The sequence below is a fragment of the Pinus tabuliformis genome, chromosome 5_2 (assembly GCF_031772625.1).
Source record: "Pinus tabuliformis cultivar Carrire ecotype Pingquan chromosome 5_2, CPIR1, whole genome shotgun sequence".
Lineage (NCBI taxonomy): Eukaryota > Viridiplantae > Streptophyta > Pinopsida > Pinales > Pinaceae > Pinus > Pinus tabuliformis.
Genome location: NC_142306.1, coordinates 19,964,502 through 19,973,715, shown reverse-complemented (window position 1 = coordinate 19,973,715; position 9,214 = coordinate 19,964,502). Strand labels below are relative to the sequence as shown.

Sequence of the window (9,214 nt, the reverse complement as noted above, 5' to 3'; positions counted from 1 at the left end):
CATAGGGTGCATGGGGTACAGAGCTACCTAATCCCTCCTCCTATTTGGATATGTTCTTGTATTTTGTAGCGATCCTCTTGATGTGCATTTATTTCCTTCATTTGCCTTCACGTGTGGTTTCCGCAGGCGGTCAAGTGATCGAGGTCCACCATTGCCGCTGTCCAGGTGGACTCCTAGGTGGCCTCGATCCGAGGCGGGGAGGGTCAAGGGGCATTTCTAAGAGAGGTTGTCAGCTCGGTTGGTCTTGTTTTATTTCCTTCTGTTTCCTTTGCATTAAGGCTTCCACGGGTGATCATGCGATCGAGGTCCATCATTGCTACTGTCCAAGTGGACTCCTAGGTGGCATTTGTGTGGGGAGGGGAGGGTTGGGGGGCATTTCTAGGGGAGGTTGTGGGCTTGGTTTGTCTTGTATTATTTCCTTCCCTTGCCTTTATGTCGAGGCTGTTGCAGGTGATCATCCGATCAAGGTCCACTGTTGCTATTGTCTAGGTGGACTCCTAGGTGGTATCAGTGCGGGGCGGGGAGGTTTGTATGGCCTCTCTATGATAGAATTTGCAGCTAGTCATCCTCTTTTTATTTCCTTCCTTTTCCTTCACATCGAGGCTGCCGCAGGCGATCAGGAGATCGAGGTCCATCATTGCTGTTGTTTGGGTGGATTCCTAGGTGGCCTCGGTGCAGGGCAGGGAGGGTTGGGGCTCATTTATAATATAGAGGTTGTGTGATTGGTCGTTCTCCATTTATTTCCTTTGCATCGAGGCTGCCGCAGGCGATCGGGAGATTGAGGTCCACCGTTGTTGCTGTCTAGGTGGACTCCTAGGTGGCCTCAGTGTGGGTTGGAGGTTTTTGGAGGAATTTCTAAGGGAGTGGGTGAGTGATTTCTCGTTTTCTTATTGGTTTGGGTCTGGTTGCAAACTCCGAAGTGGCCTTGGTGCATTGTGGCTCGGCAAGTCTACCCATTTGTTCACCATGTCCTTGGCATGTTGCGTGTGCTTCCTTCTTAGGATGCAAGAGGTGCAAGGCATATAACTTTTATATGATATTTTGATATCTCTTTGACTTGATGGATGTTTAGATTAGCTTTTGGTAAGAGAGCACCTAAAATTCCCTTTGAAGTGGGAGGGTGCTACCTGGTTGATCCTGCCAGTAGCCATATGCTTGTCTCAAAGATTAAGTCATGCATGTCTAAGTATGAACTAATTCTAACTATGAAATTGTGGATGGCTCATTAAAGCAGTTATATATATTTTTTTATGGTACCATACTACTCGGATAACCCATAGTAATTCTAGAGCTAATATGTGCACCAATTCGTGACTCTTTGAAATGGAAGCATTATTTAGATAAAAGGCTGGTGGGAGCTTGCCCGTTTCTCCAGTGAATCATGATAACTCAACAGATCGCACAACCCTTGTGCTGGCGATGCTTCATTCAAATTTCTGCCCTATCAACTTTCGATGGTAGGATAGAGGCCTACCATGGTAGTGATGGGTGATGGAGAATTAGGGTTGGATTTCAGAGAGGGAGCCTGAGAAACGGCTACCACATCCAAGGAAGGCAGTAGGTGCACAAATTACCCAATCCTGAAATGGGGATGTAGTGACAATAAATAACAATATTGGGCTCATAGAGTCTGGTAATTGGAATGAGTACAATCTAAATCCCTTAACAAGGATCCATTGGAGGGCAAGTTTGGTTCCATCAACTGTAGTAATTCCAGCTCCAATAGCATATATTTAAGTTTTTTCAATTAAAAATCTCGTAGTTGGATATTGGGTCGTAAAGGTCGGTCCGCCTACTCGGTGTGCACCTACCTTTCTGTCCCTTTTGTTGGCGGTGTGCTCCTGGCCTTAATTGGCTTGGTCGTGGCTCTGCCACTGTTACTTTGAAAAAATTAGAGTGCTCAAAGCAAGCTTATTCTCTAAATACATTAGCATGGAATAACGTGATAGGAGTTTGGTCCTATTGTGTTGGCCTTCGAGATCGGAGTAATGATTAATAGGGAATGTCGGGGGCATTCGTATTTCATTGTCAAAGCTGAAATTATTGGATTTATGAAAGATGGAACACTGCAAAAGCATTTTCCAAGGATGTTTTCATTAATCAAGAATGAAAGTTGGCAGCTCGAAGACGATCAAATACCATCCTAGTCTCAACCATAAACGATGCCGACTAGGGATCAGTGGATGTTGTTCTAAGGACTCTGCCAGCACCTTCTGAGAAATTAGAGTGTTTGGGTTCCAAGGGGAGTATGGTCGCAAGGCTAAAACTTAAAGGAATTGATAGAAGGACACCACCAGGAGTGGAGGCTGCGGCTTAATTTGACTCAACACAGGGAAACTTACCAGGTCGAGACATAGTAAGGATTGACAGATTAATAAATCTTTCTTGATTCTATGGGTGGTGGTGCATGGTCATTCTTAGTTGGTGGAGCGATTTGTCTGGTTAATTCTGATAACGAATGAGACCTCAGCCTACTAGCTAGCTATGCGGAGGTTCCTCTTCGCGACCAGCTTCTTAGAGGGACTATGGCCATCTAGGCCATGGAAGTTTGAGGCAATAACAGGTCTGTGATGCCCTTAGATATTATGGGCCACACGCGTGCTACACTGATGCAGCCAACAAGTTTTTGTTCTTGGTTCAAGAGGATCAAGAAATATTCTCAATTTGCATCATGATGGGGATAGACCATTGCAATTATTGGTCTTCAACGAGGAATTCCTAGTAAGCGTGTGTCATCAACTCATGTTGACTATGTCCCTACCCTTTGTACACACCACCTGTTGCTCTTACTGATTGAATGACCTGGTGAAGTGTTCGGATTGCGACGACGATGGTGGTTCGCCGCCATCGACGTCGTGAGAAGTTCATTGAACCTTATCATTTAGAGGAAGGAAAAGTCGTAACAAGGTTACCGTAGGTGAACCTGCGGTAGGATTATTGATAGTAGGTGTTTTCTTTTTTGGTTCGGGTTGGTTGGGTTTCAATTGCAATGTGGGACTGTGTGGTGTGTCTCTAAGGGAGTAGGTTTGGTGTTTGGTGGGAACATTTTTGGTTGCTTGTCTTGAGATAACACTTGTTTTTTCGTGTGTGTGCTTGCAATCCATGCTTGTGCTTTTCCCACCCATCATTTGATTTTCTTTCCCCAAATGTGTTTCTGTAGGGGGTTCAGAAACTTATTTCTTGGGAGCCCTTCTGACGATCTGTTCGGCCAGGCATGGTTGCTACAATTGAGGTGCTTTGGAACTATGATGGATAAATTTAGAGTCATTCATAATGGTGGTGCTCGCTCTTTTGTTCGTTGGAAGGCATGGTGTTATAGACATTTTTGGGCACTGCAACCCCAAGCATAAATGTCCATAAACCAAGGGCTCCTAAGTCCCTAAAGGTGTTGTTCCAACCCCTAAAATAACAAGGTCAACTGATTACAGCATCTCCCAGAAGTTCTCCATGAAAAACCACTCAGAACTGGTCAAAACTGGACCATTTCACCTGCTTCATAGGAAAAGTGTGTTGCATCCCACCTAAATACACACAGTAGGTGCATTGCATGTCAAAAAGCCCTTCTATGGGGTGCGATGGGCGAGAAGGGACAAATGGCAGGGTCAATCCGCAAGGTGGAGAAGCATGGAATCTTCCAGAAACTTCTCATGTGACACTTGCCTCTCTGAATTCGACCAGGGATGAGTAAGAGATCATCAATATCTAAGTGGAATCAAGAACTATCAGAGGGGAGACACTAATCAAATCTCAAAAGCTGACTCACCTCCCTTGCAGACATCTATATATGTATCCCTCATCCCAGAGATCTAGAGGCTGGAATTTTGTATCTTGTAAGGAAGTGCTGCTGGTTTATTGGTGCAATATCATAGTGTTGGGTGATCTAAGCTTTTCATGGGGTGAAGAAGGGCTTCTTTCTGAGAGGATGATGCTGGGTCAGAATAATTGCTTGTAATTCTCTTGGCTCTTTCTTGATTATCAATAAAGCTATTCAAGTTTTCCTCCATACATTTGTTTGATTGATGTTTTATGCATTTGAATGGTTAATATACATCTGATCCTATATTGTTTATGGTAATAGATCTATGTTCTCATATAGTGTTATGCTGCATTGATTCTACAGGTACTCTGTGAAGCTGGGTATACAAGAAAGCAAGTAGCAAAGGACTATCAGAAGAGAGAGGAATCGAGCAAGGAACCAAGCGCAAGACAGAGGTTGGTCTCCTTTATTCTTCTATCATCTATCTCTCATAAAGGAAAACGAAAGTAGTTTTAAGTTTGTTTGTTTCTAAGGTAGCTACCAGCCTTAGTGGGATTAGCAGCTCTGCATAGACACTATTCCCGGCAACAAAATGGTGACTCCATTGGGGATCGAGTAGATTGTTTGTCCATCTACATTTGTTTACTTTATAAACTTACAGACGGAGCCTGAAGTCAAGCCAGCTAGCCTTCGAACTGCATTTGTTATGCAAGTGAAAAGTAGATCAACGCTGCTTCAGTCAATCTCCAGGTTTTGTTTATGAATTAAACAATTGATTTACAAGCTCTCTAATTGCCCTGATGGTGGGTCTAGTAACCTCCTTAGATCTACCCCTGTGATTGATTTACTGATTACCACTTGCTCGGCCAAAATCCCTGAACTGAACTGCAAACTGTGACCCGAAACCCAATCAAAGTCTCGTCCCTGGTCTAGCGCACTGTCTGTTCTGTGAACTTCAAATGCAGCGCACTTCCCGAGGGTAGTAGGTGCGTTTCATTTCAGTTTCACTGTGTTACAGGTACGCTGATCAGACAAGGCCTTGTTCCTAAATTTTGGTTTCTGTGTTCACTCTTTTCAGATCTATTTAGGAGTTTTGCTGCTTGTAGTCAGTACACCTCTGTTTGAAACCCCTTTCCTTGTTGTTATTCTGCCACCATTGTGCAAAGAACTGTAAATGTTTTTATGTATTTTTGAGTCATTTTCAGTTCTCCTTTACAAAGAAGTAGCGTAATTGTACTGTCGTTTCTTGATTTGAAAGTATCTCAAGTGTCATTTTCAATCATAGAAGAGAATCTGATTGTTCTTGATAGTCGATTACCCTGTTACTCTTGTATTTGATGTGAATTAGTAGTTTTTTCTAGTGTCAAAAGCAAGTTTTCAATTTCGAATCGCAAAGTGTTGTCATTGTCCTCTTTTTCTTTTGAAAAGAAACTTGTTAGTAATTGTCGCTTTGAAAAATAATTCAGATTTGCGCATTAAATTTCTTTTTATCATTTACACATTAAGAAGGCTGAAAACAAATACATGTATGTGCAATTGCATTTAGACTGTTTGTTGGTTTGATTTAGGACAGTGCATATAGTGTGTGCTCTTTGCTCTTTGTTGAAAGAACACCATCTCTCTTTCCTTAGTAGCTAGGATTTTCATTTGCAAAAAGAAGACTAAACGACTGTTTATCATCTTAGATTGCATTTTAGGAATTGTACATCTACATCACGCAGTGAACCTGAAAGGAAACTTTCTTAAGCAAGATCAATCATAAAATAAATTTAATGACTCTAAAAACGATTTGGAACCTAACGCACAACATCTAGAAGTCTAGGCTAGAGAAGTATTCCGGTGTCGTAAAGCCTGGTAAATGTTGTTTTCACTGTTGGTTGGGTGATTCCTCCACTTTGAGACGATAAGTGACAGTACGGACTTGTGCTCCCACGTACCATCGAGTATATTTTGGGAGACCACAATAGGCTTAATCCTTTATCCATAGGAAGCCGTGTCTGCCACCCTATCGATCGTAATGCATTGAACACAGCATTCAGGAAGATTGACTGCCGTACCGTAAAAAGTATTCTGCAGTTTTGTGATTGGTTTGGTAATCCCTCTGTCTAGATTTCCAGAGCAGACCCTTTCGTTCCTTTTCAGACTCCTTAATGGAAAAGGTCCATCTGAGCACTTGTCACTTCAGGCTCATTAAAAATCGAAGGCGACTAGAGTCATCTTTTGTTTTTTCTTGACTCTTAAAAATTGAAAAAACAAGTTGTATCAAAGCGTCTAAAATTTATTTTAAACGGAATAACTATCACCTTTCCTACGTTGGTCTTAGGTTGAGGAAAATGGATTCCACCAACCAAGGAGTTCCCGTTGGAGGAAATCCTACTCCCTTCTCCTCTTGGGGAGATGTTGGTGCACCCCATATGGCCACATTGTCACTTCCAGGATTGACAATTGGTTTGCTCGTATGGCTCTTCTCAACCTCTGTTGTTCAGAACACCGCGAATCCTTAACAATCGAGTCAGCAACTAAGCGATACCAGAGTTACCCCCCAACCCTCTACTTCGTCCATTTCTTCCTCTCCTCCTTCCTCTTCACTTGATGAAGCTGGTAAAGCCAAAAATCAAGTACCTGAGAAAAAGAAGGAAAAGAAGAAGAAGGAGCCAAAGGCGAAAGGGGCAACCAAGCATCGTCTAGCGAAAATCCACACACTGCACCGACCAGTCCTAAATCGCCATGTGTCATTTTCAAAGGAGACCACTATCATCAAGATTGTCCTTGCATCCCTTGGATCTTAAGGTACTGGTCTCCTCGTTTTCACAACCCGGTGCCGCCAATCTTTGATGATCATGTTGAAAATACATCGTCAACTAGTGAAAGTGAAGCCCCTGGACAAAAAGGAAAATGTAAATTTCCTTGTAAGATGTTTGAAGGCGATCACGCCGTACACTGTTGTCCCCTCTTAGATGAGGCTAAAAGAGTTTTGGACGACTGTCTGGTTTCACCGTTACGGCTCCCTCCTGGATATAAGAAACTCTTGCCAAGTCCGTCACTAGTTGAAAATCTAGCTGACACGCCCTTGTGGTCGGTCGAAGTATCTATCATTGAAGAGAAACCATCTGAATCCATACCAGACGAAAGTCAAAAGGTCAAGGCGATAGTTGACCCGGTCTTGCCTTTAGAGGTTCTATCTTCAGATGATACAGTCACTGAGAGAACAAAGATGACACCGTCCAAATTCTTTTTGTAAGCACAGACTCCAATGAACATGGGGGCAGTTTACCAGTTCCTTTACCACAAGAAGGAAGTTCATCAGAGTCATACTCGGCCGTTTATTCGGTCCCACCTCCAAGCAACCTAGTTGTTTCCTTTGACTGCAATCTACTAGGCAAACCCCGTTTACCGGCTAGTGTGCCATTCCGAATCATTGCTCAAGTATATAGAATGGCTATAGCTGGTACCATCATAGATGAAGGGTCTTCTGTGAGTATACTTTCCTCAACTGCTTGGAAAGTGTTTGGTTTTCCATCACTTTTGCTTGAAATGAGAAATCTAACAGGCTTTGACAAAGGAACCAGTCGACCTTTAGGGATCCTTCCCAATGTGCCCATTATATTGAGAGGGAAAACTGTTCACATGAGTGTAATGGTAGTCCAAGGACCCCTGGATTATAATCTACTCCTTGGAAAAGACTATATTTATTACATGGGAGCCATTGTCTCCCCACTCTTTAGAGTAATGTGTTTTCCGCACGAAGGAAGAGTGGTCAAGCTCGTAGACCAGCTTTCATTCCCCGGATCACGCATAGCAAATAGTCATATACCATACTTGCATTGTCTTTTCACGGAAGAAATGTCTCATCAATCCCCAGTCCGTCCACCTGATGAGCGCGAGTGATTTGGGGGACATGACTGAAACCCAGGGGGCATGCACCCTGGTTTGCTTCGGCAAGAGAACCTTGGGTATAGGGTTGATTTCTGTGAGGTATATATGACTAATCTGGCGAACCCGTCCTTATAGGAAAATGGGAAGAGACTGGAATAAGATACCTTCGTTAAGGTTATGCCGGGTGACACCACTCCCCTTTTCCTATTTTGATAGGCATCGCCGAGAAAGAATTTTATCCACTACGCAGATGAAACTTTCTTGGTAACCTGGAAATTTTTCTCTATACCTGGCGGCATGCAAACCTTTTGGCGTGCAAGCGAAGAGCGATTAATTATTTTTTAAATTTTTAGGTCCTCTAACCCTTTAAACTCGTAGTATTATTCATTTCCTAACGTGCATAAAGAAAGGATCCGGAGCAAAGCTTTGTAAGGTGCAAGCTCCACAAAAATGGCATCTTAGATGAGACATCCTTATTTTACGACTGGATCGAGCAGTTTTAATGCGGACTTCATGCTCGTTAAAAAATAAACATAAACAATGAGCAAGTGTTTCCCCCAGTGTTTAAGCTCATTTTAAAATAAAAAATGAACCAATTTGTGGTAAATAACCATCGTGAATGTAGTACTTCAGCCTTTGAAGCCTTGGTCGTGTTCTCATAATCACCTCCACTCTGTATTGGCCGATCATTCACCTCCAATTGATTTTTTACCCCTTTTGAGGAACAGCTGCGAAGAGTGATCTTGTTAGCCATCCTTGTGACACTGCCGTGATTGGAAAATTCCAAACCTTACCTGGAATCAACTGCTACCCGAATTTATCACTTGTTCCTCAAAGACGAATCTCCTTTAAGCTCTTCTCAACTGACTCATAAAATATGAAAAGATTGTCGAGCCATTAGCCTCTACAGCTCGTTAAATTGACTAGAAGTGCTATCCCTCCTTTATATTTTAATATTTTTGGACTTGAGGGATTATTACAAAAAAATATCGAGCGCTTGTTTTGTTCGTCTCGTTAAAAGTATCGAAAATTCATCCCTTCTCTATTATTTAATACTTTTTCGGACTTAAGGGATTAGATGACGAATAAAGATTTTTTGGAGTTTCCTTTACGTCCCTTTTCAGACTCTCTAAAATTGAAAATGACCGAGTAAACTTTGTCGTTAAACTCGTTAAAACCTAATAGCGACAAACTTGTCCGTAACAGACAAGAACGAGTTTCACTATCGCTAGGCTCGTTAAAACATAGCGATGGGTTTGCCTGAAGGGAAAATTATAGGACAAGCATATGTTATCCTCCTAAAGCTTGACAAAAATAAAGAGGTACTGGTCAACAATGACTGGGGAAAAATTGGGAAGAAAAATTGAAGAAACTTTGTTGGTAGCAAGTCACTCTTGAACATGACACTTTCACTCCGCATCCAATTTGGGTTGGGTTGTTCCATTCACTGGTCACATCACCATGGTTCCATCACACCATCCACATTTGGTGTTAACGCTACCAATCCATCATGTCAGTGTCACTGATATGTTCAAGAGAAGTCACTCAGAGAATTCACCTGTGTCTCACCCACTGCAATAC

The 9,214-nt window shown here is 42.5% G+C and overlaps 1 pseudogene; it reads left to right on the top strand.

Moving 5' to 3' along the window:
- The first annotated feature begins 1,124 nt into the window (after positions 1 to 1,124).
- On the top strand, positions 1,125 to 2,940 carry LOC149157333 (18S ribosomal RNA; annotated as a pseudogene).
- The last annotated feature ends 6,274 nt before the right edge of the window (positions 2,941 to 9,214 follow it).